Genomic DNA, 22,890 nt, shown 5'->3' on the forward strand with positions numbered 1-22,890 from the left:
AACTTCCGTTTTGTTGTCCGGACGTCTTCCACGTCGTCATCTGCTACCATCGAAGCGTTATCCGCTATCTTCTGCATTGAAGGTCTTCCACAGACTATTATTTCCGACAATGGCCCACAATTCATGTCCGCAGAATTTCAGTCATTCTGCAAGGCCAATGGTATTCAACATCTGACGTCCGCGCCGTTTTCACCACAGTCAAACGGTGCCGCTGAACGATTGGACAGGACTTTCAAGTCGCAGATGTTCAAGTTGAAACAGTCGCATTCTCGGGAGGACGCGTTATAGCTCTTTTTGTCCTCGTATCGCTCTCAGCCCCGAGATGGTCGCTCGCCGGCTGAATTGCTCCACGGTCGCTCTCATCGAACCTTGATGTCTTTGCTGCATCCGCCTTATCAGGTTCCTGTGCAGCGGCCGACACCTGCTTTTGCTCCAGGCGACGTTGTCTAATATCGCCACTACCGAGGTTCACGGCGTTGGCTCGAAGGGCGCATTTTTCGCCGCCTCGGACTCGCTATGTATCTGGGTTTGGGTGCCTCTGGTGAAGTGCGTCGGCAACTCAATCAGCTGCGCCTCCGTCGTCACACGGGATCTGCCGCTCGCCGTCTGCTTTCAGCGACGGTGCCGCCCAGTCAGCTTCCCGGGTCCCATCTAATGGCTCGCCTCAGCCGCAGGTGTTACCGACGCTGCCTTCCATTTTGCCCCATGGCGACGCGCAGCTGCCGCCGCCGACGTCGCCACCGCCTGTTCTCCAACCGGCGACGCCCGCAGTGGACGCGTCGCTGCAACCGCCGGGCGCCTCCCTGGGTCACGCGCAGCAGATCGCTTCCCGTGACCAGTTGTCATCCGACATGGAAATCTTGCCCGCTCCGGACCATATGTCGTCTTCGCCCGTCGGGTGCCCCGGCCCGATGGAGGTCGACCCTTCGGCCCCTCCTGCCTCTCTACGGGCGCATACACCGCATGTTGGCCGGCACCCTGGAGCAGGTTTTCAGGCGTTTCCTAGCTGCCTGCGATCCGAATGGCAGAGTGTGGGTGGCACAGCCTGTTGTTAGGCTCCCCACCTCGTCGTATATGTCAACATGGGGTCCTCCCCACGGCGGGCGGAAGCCTTATGCCACAACCGTACGCCGATTTGCGGGAGAAGAATGTGGTGTCACCGCCAGACACCACACTTGCTAGGTGGTAGCCTTTAAATCGGCCGCAGTTCGGTAGTACACGTCGGACCCGCGTGTCGCCACTATCAGTGATTGCAGACCGAGCGCCGCCACACGGCAGGTCTAGAGAGACTTGCTAGCACTCGACCCCAGTTGTACAGCCGACTTTGCTAGCGATGGTTCACTGACAAAATACGCTCTCATTTGCCGAGACGATAGTTAGCATAGCCTTCAGCTACGTTAGTTACTACGAACTAGCAAGGCACCATTATCCGTTATTATTGGTATTGAATCATGTACCATAAAGAGCGACGTTCTCCATTAATGGATTAAAGTTAAGTATTCCACCAGCTACGTCCGTTTTTCTCAATTCTAATTCCCTTGTTATGTTCCAGACCTCACGCCAGCCTGCGTGAGCTAAAACGCGTGAATATCGGCCTCCTTTAACCATACGGTTGGCTCTCCTGCCAACCACAACAATAACAATGATAAATTTCGCTGATGAAATTGCTGTCTTCAGTGAAAGTGAAGAAGAATTACACGATATGTTTAATGGAGTGGTCTAATGAGTACAGTATGTGGACTGTGAGTGAATCGAAGGAGGAAGAAAGTAATTAGAAATAACAGAAACTTAACATCAGTGTTGGTGATCGCAAAGTAGATGAAGCTAAGGAATTCTACTACATAGGCAGCAAAACAACCAGTGATGGACGGAGCAAGGACAGTACAAAAAGACTAAGACAGTCAAAAAGGGTATTTCTGGCCAAGAGAAGTCTGCTAGTATCAAACATAGGCCTTAATTTGAGGAAGAAATTTCTGCGAATATAGTCTGAAGCACAGCATTGTATGGTAGCCAGCCATGGGCTGTGGGGAAAACCGTTCGCTAAATCATGTACAACCGTTCACCCGACGAAAGATTCGTATCCAAAGACTGGAAAGTTGCCCAGGTCACACCAATATTCAAGAAAGGTTGTAGGAGTAAACCTCTTCATTACAGAACCATATCATTTACGTCGAAATGCAGCGTGATGCTGTAAAATATATTGTGTTTGAACATAATGAATTACCTCGAAGAAAACTGTCTATTGACAAACAGCTAATTTGGGTTTAGAAAACATCGTTCTTCTGAAACACCACTATGACTTTTGTTCACATGAAGTGTTGAGTGCTATTCACAAGGAATTTTTCATCGATTCCGTATTTTTCAGTTTCCAAAAGGTTTTAGACACAGTACCACACAAGCGGCTTGTAGTGAAATTGCGTACTTATGGAATATCGTCTCAGTTATGTGACTTGATTTGTGACTTCTTGTCAGAGAGGTCACAGTTCGTAGTAATTGACGGAAAGTCATCTAGTAAAACAGAAGTGATTTCTGACGTTCCTCAGGGTAGTATTATAGGCCTTCCAGCAATCCGCTAAACTTTGGCTACACGATAAATGAGCCAAATCTAAGGGCCTTAAATTCAACTAAATACCCAGGTATTACAATTACAAACAAGTTAAATTGGAAGGAACACACAGAAATGTGGAGGAAGGCTAACCAAAGACTGCGTTTGATTGGCAGGACACTTAGAAAATATGATGGGAGACTGCCCACACTGCCTCTTTTCAGACTACTGCTGCGCAGTGTGGAACCCTTACCAGATAGGACTGACAGAGTATATCGAAAAATTTCAACGAATGGCAGCACCTTTTGTATTATCGTCAAATAATGGAGAGTGTGTCACTGGAAGGATATAGGATTTAGGCTGGACATCATTAAAAGAAAGGTTTGTTTCATTGCGACGGAATCTCTTACGAAATTCCAATCAACAACTTTCTCCTCCGAACGTGAAAATATTTTGTTGACACCGACCTACATGGGGGTAAACAATCACAATCATAAAATAAGGGAAATCACAGCTTGTACGGAATGATATACGTCAATGATATAAGTCTTCGTTTCTTTGTTCGCGCTGTACGAGATTGGAATAATAGTGAATTGTGAATACGGTTCGATAGGTCCTCTGCCTGACACTTAATTGTGATTTGTAGAATACCCACGTAGATGTAGATGCAGATTCTAAACATGTGAGATGTGGTGCATTCCTACATCGGGCCACCCCTAACTTCCAAATACTCCGAAAATCTGAATAATGGTTGATTCGACCTGACGACGGTCATCTGTACACCCACAGTTCTGTTATTTTAAACTCTTTCAGCAGATGACAATACTATCGCACACGGGTGCGCTGCATCCTTACATCTACAAAAAAAAAAAAAAAAAAAAAAAAAAAAAAAAAAAAAAAAAAAGTTCAAATGGCTCTCAGCACCATGGGACTTAACATCTGAGTTCATCAGTTCCCTAGAACTGAGAACTACTTAAACCTAAGTAACCTAAGGACATCACACACATCCATGCCCGAGGTATGATACGAACCTGCGACCGTAGCGGTAGCGCGGTTCCAGACTGAAGCGCCTACAACCCTTACATCTACATCAACATCTACATGGGTACTCTGCAAATCCCACTTAAATACCTAGCAGAGGGTTCACAGAACCAGCTTCACAATAATTCTCTATTATTCCACTATCAAACAGCCTGCGGAAAGAACGAACACCTATATATTTTTTTGCGAGCTCTGATTTATCTTATTTCATTATGATGATCGTTTTGTTTATGAAGGTCGGCGTCGACAAAATATTTTCACATTCCGAGGTTAAAGTCGGTGATTGAAATTTCGTGAGAACATTCCACAGGAGACGTAAACGCCTCTATTTTAATGGTATCCATTCCAAATCCTAAATCATGTCCGTCATACTCTCTCCCTTATTTTGCGTTGATACAAAACATGCTGCTCTTAGTTGAACTTTAGCGATATACTCCGTTAATTGTGTCTGGTAAGGACAGACCGCCCAGCAGTAATCGAAAAGCGGACGGACGAGCGTAATGTAGGAAGTCCTTTTCGTGGATCTGTTACATTATTTAAGTGTTGTGCCAATATAACATAATCTTTGTATTGCCTTCCCCATGACATTTTCTATGCGTGCTTTCGAATTTAAATTGTTAGTAATAGTAGTTCCTAGGTATATAGTTCAATTTACTTCATTTAGGTTAGACTTATCTATCGTATAACCGAAGTTGAATGGATTCCTTTTAGCACTCATTTGGAGGATCTCACACATTTCATTATTTAGCATCAAGTGCCAATTTATGCACCATTCAGATATCTTTTATAAATGATTTTGCAATTTGTTTTGATTTTCTGATGAGTTTACTAGATGATAAACGACAGCATCGTCGCAAACAACCTAAGATGGATGCTCAGATTGTCTCCTAAATCATAATATAGATAAGGAACAACAGAAGGCCTATAACACTACCTTGAGGACGCCATAAATCACTTCTGTTTTACCCCATCACTTATCATCAGTTACTACGAAATGTGACAACGCTGACAGGAAATAACGAATCCACTGACATAACTGAGACGATATTCCAAAAGCACTCAATTTCACTACAAGCCGCTTGTGTGGTTCAGTGTCAAAAGCCTTTTGGGAAATTAGAAATAGCGAATCAATTTGAAATCCCTTGTCAATAGCACCCAACACTTCGTATGAGTAAAGAGCAAGTTGCGTTTCACAAGAATGTTTTCTAAATTGGTGTTGACTGTGTGTCAATAGACCGTTCTCTTCGATGTAATTCATGATGTTCGTAGACAATATATGTTCCAAAATCCTGCTGCGTATGTGACATAGACCTGCAATTTAGTCTATTACTCCTACTACCTTTCTTGAATATTGCTGTGACCTGTGCAACTTTCTAGTTTTTGGGCACGGATCTTCCATCGAGCAAGAGGTCGTATATAACTGTTAAGTATGGAGCTATTCCATAAGCATTGCCCACAGCTTGTGGTCGTGCGGTAGCTTTCTCGTTTCCTACGCCCGTGTTCTCGGGCTCGATTCCCGGCGGGGTCAGGGATTTTCTCTGCCTCGTGATGGCTGGGTGTTGTGTAATGTCCTTAGGTTAGTTATGTTTAAGTAGTTCTCAGTTCTAGGGGACTGATGACCATAGATGTTAAGTCCCATAGTGCTCAGAGCCATTTGAACCATTTGCATCAGCATACTCTCAAGGGAACCTAACTGGTAAACAGTCTGGCCAGAAGACTTGCTTTTATGAAGTGATTTCACTTGCTTCACTAATCCGAAGATATCCACTTCTAATTTACTCGTGTTCTAAGCTGTTTTTGACTTGAATTATGGAATATCTTGAAAGGCTGTGTTTAGTAACTCTGCTTTTGCAGCACTGTCGTCGAAAATATTTCCATTGCTATCGCGCAGAGAAGGCACTGACTCTATCTTGCCGCATACATACGATAAGAATCTCTTTGGGTTTTCTGACTGGTTCCGAGATAAAATTTCGTTGTGGAAAGTGCATCTCGTATTAATGAAAGTACTAAATTTCGAGCTTCTGTGAAAGGTTGCCAATCTTGGAGATTTTTGCTTTCGATTAATTTTGACATGCTATTTCCCTTCTTTCTGCAACAGTGTTCTGACTCGTTTTGTGTGCCAAACGGGATCAGCTACGTCGTTTGGTAATTTATTTGGTATAAATCTCTAAGTAGCAGTGATGCTGTGATCGCTCAGAATGTCAAGATGTTCATGCCACTTATATACCCCATGAAGCCAGGTAACAAACCTAACACAAACAGCGCTAATGCACTTTAGTGGCTGTCTTCCATGTCTTAGAGAATGCAACTCTAAATGATTTATATAATAGCTAAAAATGCCAAAGATATATACGTGTGCAAAGCTCAACTGATTTCTGACCTTGTTATCTAGATACGTTACTGTTTTTCTAGGGCGGTGTATTCGTAAAAGACGGTTTTAGAATCAAATACCAATCACTTAACAATATAATGGCTTCAGTAGAACGTATCTACATGATCTACTTCTGTTGCTCTGGAGTCTACCTTTTAACATTAGAAGCGACTCGACGGGGTGGCTGGTGACCATTCTTCAAAAATACTGAATTCGATTTCCGTAATAACAAGTGTTATACGCAAGGTCTTTTGATTACTGCATGAAATGCAAATTAATCACTAGTGCAAGTATTGATCAGTTGTATACAGAAAACATGGGAGGAGAAAGGGGATTATAATACCGGGTGATCAAAAAGTCAGTAAAAATATGAAAAATGAATAAATCACTGAATAGTGTAGATATAGAGGTGCAAATTGACACACATGCTTGGAAAGGCATGGGCTTTTATTAGAACCAAAAAAATACAAACGGTCAAAAGTGTCCGACAGATGGTGCTTCATCTGATCGGAATAGCAATAATTAGCATAACAAAGTAAGACAAAGCAAAGATGATGTTTTTTACAGTAAATGCTCCATATGTCCACCATCATTCCTCATCCATAGCTGTAGTCGAGTAATAATGTTGTGAGCAGCACGGTGAAGCATGTCCGGAGTTATGGTGAGGCACTGGCGTCGGCGTTGTCTTTCAGCATCCCTGGAGATGTCAGTCGATCACGATACACTTGCGACTTAAGGTAACCCGGAAGCCAATAATCGCACAGACTGAGGTCTGGGGACCTGGGAGGCCAAGCATGGCGAAAGTGGCGGCTGAGCACACGTTCATCACCAAACGACGCGCGCAAGAGATCTTTCACGCGTCTAGCAATACTTTGTAGATTTTTTTGTTCTAATAAAATCCCATGTCGTTGCAACCATGTGTGTCAATTTTTGCCTCTCTGTCTCCATTATTCCGTGGTTTATTAAGTTTTCAAACCTATACTGACTTTTTGATCACCCGGTATTTTCTCAACGCCTTACCAGGGATCGACGACCTGGCTGTTCGATCTCATCCCCCAAACCAACCACCCAATCGCTACTACTACAAAAGCACTCTTACAATGGGAATGAAATAAAAATTAAAGCAGAAACTTTCAAATCGTCTGTAAAACGTTTCGTCTAAAAGTAAAAAGTATAACGGATTAGAGAAACATCTGAAGTGCCATTCTTACATGATGCTCCAAATCACGCACAGCAACTGAATTGCACATTCGTTACTGACGTAGTGAGACACCTGGGTGAAATTCCACCAGAGAAATAGCCTCCAGTAATTTTTAAAGCATTTCTTGTGGAAGGAATGAGTAGCCTAGCTAAAATGCCTTAAAAATGTATTATAAAAAGTCTTGAGTGCAATGAATATTTGTTTGGCTGGTAACCGGTTTCAGTCAGTATGTGGCATGTTTCGTTTCCCTCACCATCATGCTACTCTGTCTGAGCGGAAACTGCAAACGCGCCGCTTACGCCGCAGAGCGGTCGCGCACAGAACACAGAGCGGCTTGCGTGTCACTGGTTTCGTATTAACCTCTACTAGGAAATTTTGAAAACTTTAGCTGTGAGGCATGACACACTCGGTACAAGACACAATAAAAAACACAAATAAATTGAATTTCAGTTTGCACTACTAATATCGTGCAATACACACTGTTCCCTGTAATATTCTTACATGTCAGTTGAGATAAAGCAAAAGAGGCAAAAAATGGTTTCTAGAGCATACCGCTAGGAATGGAATAAATTAGAACAACACGTGAAAGGAAAACTAATTATTACCGATCACGTTTTTAGCGATAGTGCCGTGGCATTAATTCTCAACATTATATATCAGAAAGGTATAAGAGTTTTCGTCATTATCTAATTCATTTAGGTTCGCTAAAATGCACAATAAAGTTGATATCTGGTGCGAACTGTCGGCACACTCACAGGTGCAGGTAGTTTATCAGATTCTCGTCACTGAGGTTGCCACGTAATCGTGACATATTTAGTTTCATCTTTCACAAACAGAAGTTGATCAACATCGATATCACTTTTGCAACATCGTTATAAAGACCTGGAAACTCTTCCCAAGGAAAACATTTGTGGAACTCCTAGACAGTGTTAATGTGAAGTTTTTGCGGAAGAGTCAGAGGAAAATTGCTGCAAGTGGGATAGAAAGTTGCACAACATATAATAAAACGCAGCCTCAACACCTTGCAATGCTTGTTCTGGTCAACGTGAAAGTGAGGTTGAAGACATGGCACGGGGACATCTCCCATGCCGAATACTAATGAGCATAATTATGAAGGAGTAAAGAAACTTCCGAGACTGAGAATCCTATGGTCAAGAGCAATCAAGCGGACACATAAGAAAAGTGAAGTGAATCAAAATCCCAAACCTATTACAAGACCAGGAAGAACGAGTATGAATACGGAACGAAAAGGAAGTAATTTACAATCTGAGAAAACGGTAATAACGTACCCAAATGGCAAAATTTACTTTAAGTAAATACATTATGGCTTTAAATAGAATGTTGCCACAATAAGAAAGAATTTCGACAACCAAAGAGAGTAGACAAGTGATTGAATTTGGAGACAGTATCAAATTTCGTTACATTTATAAAGAAAAGTTAGTGTCCTTTCCAGGACAAGGAAAATCAGAAACAAAAGCGATTTTCGAAGAAAAGGGGATTATCTTAAATTTTAAGAGTGATTGATCATACAGTCACCAAAAGAAACTTTAAAATACTTTTTTTTTCAGTGTGATGAGATGAAGAACTTTCATTATCATTTAATTTTCAGCCGCATTCGTGAATGGGTGGTAAGTGCTGCTGACTGCCATGTGGGGCGTCTGGGTTAGAGTCCCTGTATTTACATAGATATCTCCTTAGTGGGAGGAATGAAGAGGGGTGCATTCAGCCTCGTGAAGCCGATTCAGATGCTGCTAGATCGAGTAGCGGGAACTGTCGAGGGACTGGTGCTGCCCCACACCACTTTATACCGCATCTAACGACACCTGTGACAGAGGGTGACACGGAGGTCGGTCGGTATCGATCGAACCCACAGGGCATATGGACGAAGTAAATATTTAATTTTCAGTCAAAGAGAACTTTAACGGAAATTTATAACATTAGATTAATGACTTTTATTAAATAATAAAATTTCTTATCCGGAGATATTGTTTCGTCAATAAAAAAAATTTAAAAAAAGGTCTATTGTCTTTGGTAATCAAAACGCCTTTGGTCCTGGTTTCCATTTCAGCCACTGCTCCATCGCCAATGGAGGTCGAAGACGTCCAGTGTAAGGAGAATCCCTCATTATGCCAATAGCCTTGTCAACATTAATAGAGGAGCAGGCGGTGGAAACAGTGATGAGAACGGCTTACTGATGTAGAAGGCAATGGAAACCGCTGCTTGAAGATAGAAAAACATGTATCCGCAACATAAATCACATGCTAATGTTCAAGTGTTAGAACTATATCTTCATTGGCATAAAATTTCAGATTATTGACACATTCGTATCTCAAGTAGTTGCTGCCAAGGAGGGGGAAGGGCAAGGGCATTACTGAGAAACTGACTGAGTAGCCAAAGGAAGGGTAAATGAACGAATCGGAGCGAAAAATATTAGAAGTGTGAATGTAGCAGGGAATCTAGAAAATCTGAAAAGGGAAATGTAAACCATCAGTCTACATATACTTGAAGCCACATGGGTGAAACAGTTAGAACATAAGTGTTGCTGGTCAAACAAATGTAGGGTAATATCAACAGCAGTAAAAATGCTGTAACGGGAATAGAATCCCTTATGAGTAGAAAGATGGACCAGAGAGTTACTACGAACAGTTCAGTGTTTGGCTTGTTCTCATGATATATAGAAAAACTATCACCAAAATCAATAGCTGAGGTATACGTATCGACGTCACAAGCGTTGGTTGAAATAGAGAATACACATCTACACAGTGAACGGACGAATCAGTTTGTAGAGCGATATGACATTATAATAATCGTGGGGTTTTGGGCTCGGTATTAGCAATTTCACTAACAAATCACCAAAAACTGCAAGAGGAGAAAACGACCCCAAAGGGAGATTTCAGTTTGAATCCAAAATAAGACAATGGACAGCGAGACGTACTCGTGAGCAGATGTAAACTCAGATCACAGTTCAGTAAAGAACTGAAGGACTGAACTCAAGTTTCAGTTAATTGTCCGAAAGAATCAATAAGGAAGACAGTGGGCTCTGAGGTACTTAGGAATAATAAGATTCGTTTGAAGCTTTCGAATTCTGTAGATACTATGATAGTGAATACTGCAGGAAGCACTCCAGTTGGAGAAAGAAAGGGCAATCACAAAAGTCAGAGAGACAAATATAGATGTGGTCACTGGGAAGAAACCTTGGGTAGCAAAAGAAGTACTTCCATTGATAGATGGACACATTCAGCATATAGAAAATTAAAAACAAATGATTCAATTAAACGCGAAGGAATCAACAATAATCATTCCAAAGGAATTCAGTTGTTAAACGCCCAGTATAGAGCTGTATGCAGAAAGAGTGCATAATTGGTGTGTACGGGGGTGAGGAAATTTATGATGACATGATATAAGAGGAGATGGAAGTCGATATTGAAGAAATAGGGTAATCAGTATTAGAATCAAGAGTTTAATAGTGCATTGGAAAACATGCGTTCAAATGAGGCGGAAGGCTTCCATTGCCAAATTCCTCAAATCATGAGGAGAATGACAACCAAACGACTATTGAAGTTGGAGTGTAGAATCAATGAACTGGAGATAATCTACCAGAATTCCGGGTAAACGACCACAACCCCGAAGAAATCACGCTAGGATAAGGGCAAAAAGTATCTAACAATCCCATTTCCTGTTCATACATCCTGTTCTGACAAAAATAATGTAAGGAAGAGTGGAAAAAATAACTGACGATCTGTTAGAGACAACGTTGGGATTTAGGAAAGGTAAAGTGCTAGAGAGGTAGTTCTGACCTAGAAAAAACATGAGACAATGCAAAATGGTGATAATGAGATCCCATACTCCGTGAAGCGTAGGGGACGATGCAGGTGAGACGACGATAATACGCTATGTATAAAAACCATGCGGGCCCAATGAGAATGAAAAATCAAGAAAGAAGTATTAGGAATGAAGAAGTAGCCCGCTAAAATTGAGAGGAAAGGAATACGTGAACGACTGAAAGTATAAAGTGATTGGAGAAATGGTCTGCTTCAGGGAATAACCTCCATGGTACAAGAGTGCGTCTAGAAGGCAAAACATGTAAGGGAAGACATAGACTGGAATATATCCATCATATAACAAAGGACGTTGCGTGCAAGAGCTACTCTGAGATGAATAGGTCGGCACAGAAGAGGATACATGGCGAGCCGTGTCAAACAAATCTGAAGAATGGTTAACAGCATTTCTCACAATACACACACCAAAAAACTGAGAATTGAATAGACGTAGCAAGGTATTCGAAGCGAATATAGAATCAGAACCGAACCAGAGTTTGTTGCAGAAGTAAAATGCTTTCGTTAACATATTAAGAGAACAAATATACTGGTAAAATCTGAAACATTGTGCTATAATAAAAGGTTGTTAAATTATGCAATAAGTACCACAGATTCATAAGAAGGGGGAAGGGAAGGAGAGGTTAATGGGGAACCTGCTAAGGCGTGCCAGAGGCGGCTGTGCAGGGAGAAACGTTGACGGACTGATCAATGTTAGATAACACCAAACGGATTACTCAAGTTGTTTGATACAATACGTATTATTGATGGAAAGACAATAGAAAATATTAGAAGACAGAAGTGAATGGGGGAATGGAGGCGGTTATCAAACCATATGAGACTTTCAATGATGGAAAGGTAGGAAATGGAAACCATCTATATGATGCACAGTAGTCAAATTTTTACAGTGTTTGCGAACCACATGAATGATACATGTATACATATAACACTAGCTGAGACCTAGCGTTGCTCCAGCGTTTATTTGTTATAATCTACTGTTAATCAATCTCTTCCTCCTCTCTCTCTGTTCATCCACCTCTCCCCCCTCACACTGCCCATCGCCTTCCCCCATTATCTGTCGTTGTCCTCCTCGCCTCTCCTTCTGTCTATTTCCTACGCCCCTCCCTGTTTCTGTGCCTCTCCTCCTCCCCCTCTGTCCGTCTCTCCCTTCATCCTATTTCATTCTTCCTCCCTCTTCTCTCTCCCACCTCCTCCTCGCCCTCTATCTGTCCTTCTCCTCCTCTCCATCTTCTGTCTTCTCCTTCCCCTCTACATATCCGTATCCTTCCCCCCCTCAGTGTTAATTTCCTCATGCCCCACTCTCTCAACACCTCTTCCTCCCCCAATAGGCTCTGTCCGTCATTCGTCAAGTGGTCTTTGTGGTTTCTACCCCCCCCCCCCCCCACAGTATTGCTTTCCAGACAGCAAGTGATATGAAACTTCTTGCCAGATTAAAACTGTATGCCCAACCGAGACTCGAACTCGGGACCTTTGCCTTTCGCGGTCAAGTGCTCTACCATCTGAGCTACCGAAGCACGACTCACGCTCGGTACTCACAGCTTTACTTCTGGCAGTACCTCTTCTCCTATCTTCCAAACTTTACAGAAGCTCTTCTGCGAACCTTGCTTCGGTAGCTCAGATGGTAGAGCACTTGCCCGTGAAAGGCAAAGGTCCCGAGTTCGTGTCTCGGTCGGGCACACAGTTTTACTCAGCCAGGAAGTTTCATATCAGCACACACTCCGCTGCAGAGTGAAAATCTCATTCAGTAAGTGATATGTATACCGATTTGTACTGAAACTGAACCAAGGATTTATAAGGACATGTTGAACATACACACATGTGACATATTTTGTGCATATATGTGACTGATTCTGTGACTTAATCTTAGGTCATGAAACAGGTTGATAAAGTGTTTGCCTCGCTACAGAGCTCTTTCACGCGACTTGGTTGACACAATGAACAAGGTAAGGGAGAGAGAAATACCTCTTCATGCTTCTAAAATTATTGCAAGTCAGCTAATTACAGTACATGAAATAATTTCCAACGGATCGCTCTTGATCACTGTTATGTCAATACTTTTCATCAACACCCCCTCCACTTGTGATTGTGGGGAAACGTATTCCCACAATACTTTTATACAAATAATAAGTTATGTATTTAATTCTGTTGAAATTTCACTGAGGTATTCATCGGTGTTACCCCATTTTATTTCCATCTCTATACGAAATAGGTGGTTTTTAATTCCACAACTCTACTTTCCATGTAGTAAGTAAGTAGTAAATCTACGATTCCTTAAAGAGCCATAGTCCCCTGTTTAAAACAGTTTCAGACTATTGATTATTCTACAAATGGATTAATCTCTTAACAATTTGATGTTAAGCATGTAAACCAGAAAAAGTTTAGATAAGTTTTGAAATTGTAATTAAAGTCTGTTGGAAGTGGCCAGGTGCTCTCATTATCAAAGAGTGGATGAGTATACTATGAAATGATGGGGATCAGTTTGAAGGAAATCTAGTTTTCAAGCGATTCATCATTTATGACATCATATTTCTTGAACTATGCGTTGCATAATGCTATCATGTTTCAGCTACATTCAGAGGTGTATGTGAATAATGTCTGCGAGTTGCGTTTTGGAAGGAGTTAGTAGCGAAGAAGTAATAAATTAAAAAGTCACGCCTGATGTGGAGTTTTACATCATGAACAGCGAAAATGTAATATGCAACGAATATTTCCTTTCATCATTTTGTGAGGGGTGTGAGCGACAAAAAGCTTTATAAAGGTTTGAAATTATGTGTCAATTCGCGGGAAGTCACTACAGCTCTCAGTCTTTAGTACTGTATGAATATAGGCTGGGTATTTGCATGGAGTTAATTACACTACTGTTTCACTCCCAGCCGTGACCCTTAAAGAATTAAGTGGTGCCGGCCGCGGTGGTCTCGCGGTTCTAGGCGCGCAGTCCGGAACCGCCCGACTACTACGGTCGCAGGTTCGAATCCTGCCTCGGGCATGGATGTGTGTGATGTCCTTAGGTTAGTTAGGTTTAAGGAGTTCTAAGTTCTAGGGGACTGATGACCTAAGCAGTTGAGTCCCATAGTGCTCAGAGCCATTTGAGCCAATTAAGTGGTTCTTAATCCCACAGTGCATATTTACAAATAGAAGTTGTTATTTATACGAAGGTCAGTTAAAATCGATCCAATGGTTGGGGAGAAGATGTGGAAAAATCTTACTTTCATACGTACTTACATTCATTTTAATAATATATAAAAATTGGTAACCCAGTTTCACTTTTTTAGCTTAGACAGTTGATGAGTTTTGGACATCCGTAAATCGAATTCTGTGTAAGCTATCTTAGATTATCATTTTTCGATCAGTTTTTCATAGTAGAAATACTTAACCACGTTCAAGTTGCTACTAATGATTTTCGTATACACAAGTGAGTGCCTAAGTTGGTCATTATTCTAGCAAGTCATTTCAGAAACATACTAGTGTGGGCAAAGTACAGCAGTTACCTCTATAATGTGTTCTGCAGCAGATTCAGGAAAAATTTTCGCAAGTCATGTACAACAGCATCCTTAGTGCCATGTAAATCTTCTTGTTATTGCCATGTCTGAAATTTTATTTACAGTACACGAAGGACTAACTTTCCACTCACAGTCATATAACGGAATGGGCCAGGAAGTTATGGTCCCATTGAGACCGTCGCCTTGTTGCTTTGGCTCCTTCGAGAGAAATGCGTGGAACTACAATACTTATAAGTGTGTGTTGGAGTGAAGGCCCCACGACAGTAGTTCGTCATGTGGCTCTGAGTAGAAACTCTTATTCGCGAAAACATTTTTTCATTATTGATATATCATTTGCAGATTTCATTTCATAATATTGAAGTAACACTAACTTTTAAAGATACATAAACGTTTCTCTCTAGAATAACATATACTTTATTTTTCTGGGACGTTAAGGCTTTTAATGGCTCGATACTTTTTTGTTGATTGACTCCTAATCAAACTGTTATTTTTGCAGTTATGTAGCACAAATCCATAATCTCCTTTCTAAGCAATGGAATAAGTAACCCACTGATTAGGCGTCGCCCTTTATATTTTCCTTCTTGATTGTAATCTTTGGTATCTATTACTCTCTGTACCTTCGATATTAGGTGTTACTGACTATAATCGTTGTCTAACGAATCAGTGTAATTTCTAAATAGATTAATATAAGGGTTTTTCTTGGGCTTGCTGCAGCGTCATCTACGAATGCACAGTCGAGAAATCCTTGGTCACTATGAAGAAGTGGTAAATGGCTTCGCCAGTAACGATATATGTGGTGTCGTAAACCTTTGTGGTCCAACTGAAACAGGTAATAGTGAGTCCACAACCGATTTTATCGCAACAGGGAACCAGTGGTTGGAAATTCGTGTTATCGTATTATGGACATACACAGCATTCGCTGCATAAGAACAACGTAGCACTTAGTAACTTCTGAAAGTGACGATCACCTGTCTCTGTGCATACATGGTGATAGTACATGAAATTCTACCATACTCTCTCAAAGGTCCCTGGGGACACCTGCTGTCCGTTCTACCATGAGACAAGTAGGTTTTCATCCGTTTCTATGGGTGTTTCATACAACTCCCAGAGGTGTAACAACCATGGATGAAGCTAGTCGCGGGAATGGACCTCCGCTTCCATTCCAACGATTGGGGTACATGTTGCTCCAATGATCTCACCCATTAATATGAAATTGTTCTGGAGCACAGTCGTATCGAAATCACATACTTTCATGCACAACAAGAGGTACACTGTTCAGGAACTGCAACAGCAAGTATCGCAGTAACGCCAGGTAAAATCGACCATTCAAACGGAGAAGCAGCAAACAATGTGCTGTTCGGCAATCTCGTACATTGTCCACCCACATGCCGACAAAGAATCGTTGGTGATCAGCGGTGTGGGTGGCGTGGTGATTGTTTTCACATATATGGCTGTTGCAGCTGCTGAAAACGCCATAGTGGGTGAATGAAGCCTCATCCATGAAGAATGCTAACTAGACGAAGTTCGGCGCTACAGCACTGGAGTAAATAATCCATTGAGGGAAATGAATGTGGGGCTCACATACGTTGGTGCCAGTGCTCGCACACGTTCTGTACGACAGGAGTGTAATACCTGTTCCACCAGCACCCTCCAAACTGTATCCTTTGAAGTGTGCATTTAATGGGACAGTTGATTGGTGCTTGTTTCTGTGTGGTCAGCCACACGATCCGACACTACGTCATGAAAGAGTGGTGTTTGGTCGCCTGTATATACACTCCTGGAAATGGAAAAAAGAACACATTGACACCGGTGTGTCAGACCCACCATACTTGCTCCGCACACTGCGAGAGGGCTGTACAAGCAATGATCACACGCACGGCACAGCGGACACACCAGGAACCGCGGTGTTGGCCGTCGAATGGCGCTAGCTGCGCAGCATTTGTGCACCGCCGCCGTCAGTGTCAGCCAGTTTTCCGTGGCATACGGAGCTCCATCGCAGTCTTTAACACTGGTAGCATGCCGCGACAACGTGGACGTGAACCATATGTGCAGTTGACGGACTTTGAGCGAGGGCGTATAGTGGGCATGGGGAAGGCCGGGTGGACGTACCGCCGAATTGCTCAACACGCGGGGCGTGAGGTCTCCACAGTACATCGATGTTGTCGCCAGTGGTCGGCGGAAGGTGCACGTGCCCGTCGACCTGGGACCGGACCGCAGCGACGCACGGATGCACGCCAAGACCGTAGGATCCTACCCAGTGCCTTAGGGGACCGCACCGCCACTTCCCAGCAAATTAGGGACACTGTTGCTCCTGGAGTTTCGGCGAGGACCATTCGCAACCGTCTTCATGAAGCTGGGCTACGGTCCCGCACACCGTTAGGCCGTTTCCGCTCACGCCCCAACATCGTGCAGCCCGCCTCCAGTGGTGTCGCGACAGGCATGAATGGAGGGACGAATGAAGACGTGTCGTCTTCAGCGATGAGAGTCGCTTCTGCCTTGGTGCCAATGATGGTCGTATGCGTGTTTGGCGCCGTGCAGATGAGCGCCACAATCAGGACTGCATACGACCGAGGCACACAGGGCCAACACCCGGCATCATGGTGTGGGGAGCGATCTCCTACACTGGCCGTACACCTCTGGTGATCGTCGAGGGGACACTGAATAGTGCATGGTACCTCCAAACCGTCATCGAACCCATCGTTCTACCATTCCTAGACCGACAAGGGAACTTGCTGTTCCAACAGGACAATGCACGTCCATATGTATCCCGTGCCACCCAACGTGCTCTAGAAGGTGTAAATCAACTACCCTGGCCAGCAAGATCTCCGGATCTGTCCCCCATTGAGCATGTTTGGGACTGGATGAAGCGTCGTCTCACGCGGTCTGCACGTCCAGCACGAACACTGGTCCAACTGAGGCGCCAGGTGGAAATGGCATGGCAAGCCGTTCCACAGGACTACATCCAGCATCTCTACGATCGTCTCCATGGGAGAATAGCAGCGTGCATTGCTGGGAAAGGTGGATATACACTGTACTAGTGCCGACATTGTGCATGCTCTTTTGCCTGTGTCTATGTTCCTGTGGTTCTGTCAGTGTGATCATGTGATGTATCTGACCCCAGGAATGTGTCAATAAAGTTTCCCCTTCCTGGGACAATGAATTCACGGTGTTCCTATTTCAATTTCCAGGAGTGTACTTACACTTTATTGAGTACACCGGGCGCAACGGTGTATGTGCAGATGTTTCTATCTTTGACTGAGGATGGTCTACTGAAACCCGTTGCATCAGTATTACGCTGTTTAGAGACTAATCATTACAACTATTCCTAGTCATACGTTTTACGTTCGGTAGTAACTCTAAGTATATTTGGCAACGAAAAAACTATGCTAAACTCCACCCGAACAGGCCATGAAGCCCCAATGGTTCCGGCTGGCCGCCCTGTCATACTCAGCCTGCAGGTGTCACTGGATGCGGATATGGAGGGGCTTGTGGTCAGCACATGTCTCTCCCGGCCGTACGTCAGTTTATAAGACCGGAGCTGTTACTTCGCAATCAACTAGCTCTTCAGTTTGCCTCACAAGGGCTGAGTGCACCCCGGTTCCCTACAGTGCTCGGTAGACCGAATAGTCACCCATCTGCAAGCCCAGCCTGACAGCACTCACCTTCGCTGATCTGACAGGAGCTGGTGTTAACCACTACAGCAAAGCTGTTGGCTGCACATGTGGCAATTTCAAGTGAATAATTCTTATTTTGACCTGTGCAGCAGGCTAGGTGTTGAAGTTTGGATACAGTTCACATGCTGCACGCTGACTCCTTATCTAGCGCATTATCAAGCCCTAGGCATGGCTCCACAGCTTGTAAACGCTGCCCAGTGACCAGCGGTGCAGGATAATTCGATGACGTCCGTTTAGCCTGGTATGTTAGATTGGTTCCTCGGACATCAGTGGCGCTGCTGCAGTTCACATACAAGGACACATAATATAGTTTGTTAGGTCGCCAGAGTTAGCGGACACGCTTTCAGTGTACCGTGTGGCATGATGTTGTGTCTGTAAAGCGTCATGAATGTACAGAGAACGCCGGCCGGTGTGATCGAGCGGTTCTAGGCGCTTCAGTCCGGAACAGCGCGACCATGCCTAGGGCATGAATATGTGTGATGTCCTTTGGTCAGTTAGGTTTAAGTAGTTCTAAGTTCTAGGGGACTGATGACCTCAGATGTTAAGTCCCATAGTGCTCAGAGCCATTTGAACCATTTTTTTTTGTTCAGAGAACCCCTTCCTGACAGGCGCCATCGTAACTGGAAGAAGTTTATCTCCATGCATGCCAACTTACGAGAGATGGGGGTCATTCACATCACAGACCCGGCCAATGTTCCCATCAAAGACATGACCAAACAACAGGCAGTGTCAATCCATTTGGGGCGAATTGAAACAGGGGATAGTGAGTCCACAACGGATTATATGGAGATAGGGAACCAATGGTCCGAAACGCACATTTTTTTCTGGTATGGACTTACACAGAGTGCACAACATAACACCAATGTAGCTAATAGTAATTGTTTAAAATGACTACTGCAGGTCTCAGTACATCTATTGAAACGAGAATGAAGTTCAGCTGCACTCCACGAACTTCCTGGGTGTCTGTTGTACGTTGTACATTGGAACAGGCATCACGTGATAAACAGCACACTTCTCTGATCAGCATACTCTACACAACTTAGCTCAAGACATATATGTCACCTGATGAATTCATGCGTTGCACTGACCCTTTAACTTGTGCTGCACGAACACCACTACCCCCTGTTGCATCAGACACCTTGACACATCATCAAAAATGGAGCGTTGAATATAGTGTCAGAGATCCCACAGGTATGGCGTAGAGAGGAGTCGGTTGATGGCCAGACGTCGAGAAAAGAGACATAACAACTGAGAAAAGTGCCAAGGTGCATGGAGCATTTATCTGACAGAGATGTCACAGGCATGACTGAATGAAGAGTTGGCTGACTGCCAGCAGTTGTGCAAGAGAGAATGGAACGTTGAGTGCTGTATCGGAGTCGGTACAGACATGGAAGAGAGAGGAGTTAGTTGACAGGCAGCAAGTGAGGAAGAGAGCTTAGGACATTGAATGCCGTGGAGTCATCCAGCCTCTTTGCAGATTCGCAGTGGTCTATGCAGGACACTGCCGAGGTGTACGCATACTTTGTCTACTTCATGGGCAGATTGTGTCTTTGCTTAGAGTTCAGAAGAAGGCGATAGTCCACAGTCAGAGACGATGAAGAGAGGAGAGCAACATACTGCAAAATTTTACAGGGCACCAGGCACGGTAAATTTGTGGCCACATCTATTTTTAGGGTCTGTGAAAACAATCTTGTGGCAGGTGCCGGACTTGGTGAAGGTAGCTGATTCCTGTCAAGTTTTTTTTTCGAACAAAGTGGCGCCTTCATAAATGTCTGTTTTTAAGATGTTTTTTTTTTTTTTTTAATTGCTACTGTTGTCCCCACGTAGAATTCGTGATTCGTTGTATATATGCATACGTTTTTCTGTGTTGTGCTATTTCTCTTTGGTTGTGTTTTCTGTAGCATAGGTTGTGTGGTCAGTGGAGGTTGATTCTGACTGTATCTCATTTTGGAGGAGTTGCTATATTTAGTAATAGAGCATCATGAGCAAATGTAAAGCCATTTCAAGGTGAAATTCTGAGATTTGTTTCTTTATTGCTGCCCACTTACAATGTCAGTAAAATAGTTGTGTAGGAATATTTGTATCTGTTTAGGATATGATTATGAATTATTTTTATTTTGCAGTACCCATTCTTAATAAGAAACATTGCTGGCAGAACATTGTTTTTTTTTCTCATTTGAAAGGTTTTGTGTTAATGTTGTTACATGTTTCATCCTACAATATATATGGTGGGAAGCAAAATTTATTTAAAAATAAGTCCCTGTTCGCGCAACCTCCAGCCAAAACCCCACTGCATCACTTATTGCGCTACAGCTCTAAAAGCTTCTCGTCACCATTGTGGGAATAGTGAAAGATTCGACAGAACGATGTTAGAGATATCCCCTCTACAGTTCTGTTCCCTGTTATGAAACATCACAAGTATTAGGAGGCGCAGGCAGTGCCTCTTCAATCATAGTGTCTGTTATTATTACACTACGTCTTACCTGATAGTTACCACGCTTCTGCTATGCAACTCGACAACGGCCACAGCTGCCACCAAGGCAGACTGCCAACTGCTTTATTTCCTACACTATTAGACTTACCTAACCTACCTATCGATTTTTTCTCTCAATGCTAGATATAACGAAAATGAAAGTGAAAATGAATGGTAGGAACGATACATGGCAGACTTGTAACTAAAAACAGGTGTCGTTAATACATTAACATTTTTGTAAAGGATCATAAGTCTTCTGACTGGTTTGATACTACACGCTGCGATTTCCTCTCCTGCGCTAAATTCTTCAGTTCCGAGTAGCCCCTGTACCCTACATCCTCAGTTACACTCCTGGAAATTGAAATAAGAACACCGTGAATCCATTGTCCCAGGAAGGGGAAACTTTATTGACACATTCCTGGGGTCAGATACATCACATGATCACACTGTGACAGAACTACAGGCACATAGACACCGGCAACAGAGCATGCACAATGTCGGCACTAGTACAGTGTATATCCACCTTTCGCAGCAATGCAGACTGCTATTCTCCCATGGAGACGATCGTAGAGATGCTGGATGTAGTCCTGTGGAACGGCTTGCCATGCCATTTCCACCTGGCGCCTCAGTTGGACCAGCGTTCGTGCTGGACGTGCACACCGCGTGAGACGACGCTTCATCCAGTCCCAAACATGCTCAATGGGGGACAGATCCGGAGATCTTGCTGGCCAGGATAGTTGACTTACACCTTCTAGAGCACTTTGGGTGGCACGGGATACATGCGGACGTGCATTGTCCTGTTGGAACAGCAAGTTCCCTTGCCGGTCTAGGAATGGTAGAACGATGGGTTCGATGACGGTTTGGATGCACCGTGCACTATTCAGTGTTCCCTCGACGATCACCAGAGGTGTACGGCCAGTGTAGGAGATCGCTCCCCACACCATGATGCCGGGTGTTGGCCCTGTGTGCCTCGGTCGTATGCAGTCCTGATTGTGGCGCTCACCTGCACGGCGCCAAACACGCATACGACCATCATTGGCACCAAGGCAGAAGCGACTCTCATCGCTGAAGACGACACGTCTCCATTCGTCCCTCCATTCACGCCTGTCGCGACACCACTGGAAGTCGGCTGCATGATGTTGGGGCGTGAGCGGAAGACGGCCTAACGGTGTGCGGGACCGTAGCCCAGCTTCATGGAGACGGTTGCGAATTGTCCTCGCCGATACCCCAGGAGCAACAGTGTCCCTAATTTGCTGGGAAGTGGCGGTGCGGTCCCCTACGGCACTGCGTAGGATCCTACATTCTTGGCGTGCATCCGTGCGTCGCTGTGGTCCGGTCCCAGGTCGAAGGGCCCGTACACCTTCCGCCGAGCACTGGCGACAACATCGATGTACTGTGGAGACCTCACGCCCCACGTGTTGAGCAATTTGTCGGTACGTCCACCCGGCCTCTCGCATGCCCACTATACGCCCTCGCTCGAAGTCCGTCAACTGCACATACGGTTCACGTCCACGCTGTCGCGGCATGCTACCAGTGTTAAAGACTGCGATGGAGCTCCGTATGCCACGGCAAACTGGCTGACACTGACGGCGGCGGTGCACAAATGCTGCGCAGCTAGCGCCATTCGACGGCCAACACCGCGGTTCCTTGTGTGTCTACTGTGCCGTGCGTGTGATCATTGCTTGTGCAGCCCAATCGCAGTGTCCGGAGCACGTATGGTGGGTCTGACACACTGGTGTCAATGTGTCCTTTTTTCCATTTCCAGGAGTGTATTTGTTGGGTGTAAACAACTCTCTGCCTCTCCTACAGTTTCTTACCTTCTGTAGCTTCCTCTGGTTCCACTCACGTTATTCCCTGATGTCTCAACACATGACCTATTATCCTGTCTCTCCTTGTTTGTGGTTACCTTGTGTTCTGTAATTCGTTGATTCTGCGGACTATCTTCTCATTCTTTGTATTAAATATATTGTAATTAAATCTAAGTAGCGCCACCAAAATATTTACGTAGATCCCCTTCAAGCTATTTAAATAAGACAAACGTCATTAACATTCTATATCTTTATTCTTCATGTCTATATATTTATTTCTCAAGATAGCGTATTTCCCTCAAAGAAAGAGAAGCCTGTTGACAGTGCCTCAACCTCACCTCTACCTGCATCACTTCATTACTATCAAAGTGAAGTCCTCGAAAGTGTTCTTTAAGTTTCGGAGCCTGATAAGAATCGGAAGGGGACAAGTCTATACTGTAC

Source organism: Schistocerca gregaria, chromosome 3 (assembly GCF_023897955.1).
Source record: "Schistocerca gregaria isolate iqSchGreg1 chromosome 3, iqSchGreg1.2, whole genome shotgun sequence".
Lineage (NCBI taxonomy): Eukaryota > Metazoa > Arthropoda > Insecta > Orthoptera > Acrididae > Schistocerca > Schistocerca gregaria.